Raw genomic sequence first — 2358 nt, 5'->3', positions numbered from 1 at the left:
GAGGAGCAGGAGGGAAGGAAATCCAAGTGGCTCTGCTCTGCTCTGTGACCCTGGCATGTCACTGCTGCCCCAGACCTCAGGCTTGGCATCCAAGGGTGTGACGGTGTCAGCCCTCTCCAAGACCTCAGCTTCCAATCTATGATGTGCGTTTAGGGACTTCCAGCAGAGAGACTTCTCCATTCGTGATGTGCATTTAGGGACTTCCAGCAGAGAGGAGGCTTCCACATGCACGATGTGTGCATGTAAGAGCTTTTCTAAGTTCCAGGGAAGTGGGCATCCTCGGCAGTCCTTCCCCAGCCCTGCGGCCCCGCAGGACCATAGGTGTACCTCTACATGTGCCTGGCAAGCTCCAGCAGACCCCGGCCTCCCGCATCACACGGCACCACCCTGCTGCCTGCCCCACGGCAGCTGGGCCCTGTTTTGGGACTCATACATCAGGAAACTTACAACGTGCATCAGGACTCTTCCAGCAGAGGGCACGTCCGTAGTGATGATGTGGGTTAGGACCTCTTACAGCAGAAGGAATGCAGGTGTAAGGGTACAGAGGTAGGAGGGGAAGGTGTGAGCGCTGGGGTGAAGGTGAGGATGGGAGGCTACAGTTGGAGGGTGCAGGGATGGAAACTGATTCCCAGGAGGGGTCAGAGGTGAGGAAGGGTTAGATCCTCACGCTTGAAACCTCCATCACCTCCATTTCCTATCCTCCCTCAGCTCAAACCTCAGGACAAAACTGGGGAAAAGGACTGCAGAGTAAGGGGCATTGGGAGGGGCAGGGTCTGCATGGAGGCAAGCCAGCAGGGAGGGCCTGGCTGCCCTGGAAGCAGAGGACCACCCCACAGGGAGGGATGGGAGGAAAGCTGGAGACTGAACCCTGTAATTGGAGGATGGAGCTGAGAGCCCTTTTGACTCTGCACTCATCTGTTGACAGTTCTATCCCTGAGACACTTCATCCTGCCCAGGAGTGTTGGTGGTGGTTTCAGTTTTAGTTCTGCACTGTTAAAGGCCCATTCTTTTCTCTTTCTCTTTCTTTCCCTCCCTACCTTCCTTTTTTTTTTTTTTCTTTTTTTTTCCCAAGGTTGTTTTGACAAGCATAAACCTTATCATAGCAGTTACTAATGACCCCCTTCCAGGGGCCAGCAGTTGGTATAGAGGTTAAGGCACTGCATTCCAACATGGCTGACCAAGGTTCAAGTCTCAGGCCCAGCAGCTTGAAAATCACACTGTGGGGGCCAACAAGAGGCTTGGTGGTGAAGGAAGCTGGACTTTTACATAGCTGAATGTGGTTTGAGTCCCGGACCTGGCAGCTTACTTTCTCACCCCCGCCCCCCATCCCTCTCTGGTTGAATTAAAATAAATAAAGTAAATAAAGTTCAATAAAAAGAATTCGTTTTGCTCCCATCCCAGCCTCTGCACAGGACCTCTGGGTATGTCTGTGCCCGCTCCTCTTGGAAGAGTCCGTCACTGGATCCAGGGTCCCCTCGAGTGATCTCATCTCAGATCCTTCCTTACGTCTGTAAAGACCCCCTTACTTTTTCTTCCTGTCTTCCTTCTCTCCTCCCTACCCTTTCTTCCCCTCCCCATCCCCCCTCCTCTTTTGTTTGTTTGCTGCAGAGCACATGTACTCACCAGAGAGAGGCAGAGAATGAGAAATCACCGCTGGGAGGAATGGTCGTGCACAACCCCTTCTCAGCTCCCCCGGGATTTTTGGCGGCACATGTACTCACCAGAGAGAGACAGAGATGAGAAATCACCCCTGGGAGGAATGGTCGTGCACAATCCCTTCTCAGCTCTCCCAGGATTTTTGGCATACATGCACATTCACCCGGCATGTTTTTCAAGTGCTGGGTCCAGGGCTTGAACCGTACAGTCAGCCATGTAGGATCCAGTGCCTTAACTGCCACACCACTGGCAAGTCCCAAAGACCCTATTTCTAAGTGACCTCACATTCACAGGTACCAGGGTTAGGACTTGGGCACAACCTTCTGGGGACACAACCTGCCACCATCACAGTGTCGGGAAGGGGTGTGAGGACACAGGGACAGTGACCAAGGGGGTAGGAGGAAATCCAAGTGGCTCTGCTCTGCTCTGGGACCCTGGCATGTCACTGCTGCCCCAGACCTCAGGCTTGGCATCCAAGGGTGTGACGGTGTCAGCCCTCTCCAAGACCTCAGCTTCCAATCTATGATGTGCGTTTAGGGACTTCCAGCAGAGAGACTTCTCCATTTGTGATGTGCATTTAGGGACTTCCAGCAGAGAGGAGGCTTCCACATGCATGATGTGTGCATGTAAGAGCTTTTCTAAGTTCCAGGGAAGTGGGCATCCTCGGCAGTCCTTCCCCAGCCCTGCGGCCCCGCAGGACCA

The sequence above is a fragment of the Tupaia chinensis genome, unplaced genomic scaffold (genome assembly GCF_000334495.1).
Source record: "Tupaia chinensis unplaced genomic scaffold, TupChi_1.0 Scaffold000286_1, whole genome shotgun sequence".
Classification (NCBI taxonomy): domain Eukaryota; kingdom Metazoa; phylum Chordata; class Mammalia; order Scandentia; family Tupaiidae; genus Tupaia; species Tupaia belangeri.
This window is presented reverse-complemented; position numbering follows the sequence as displayed.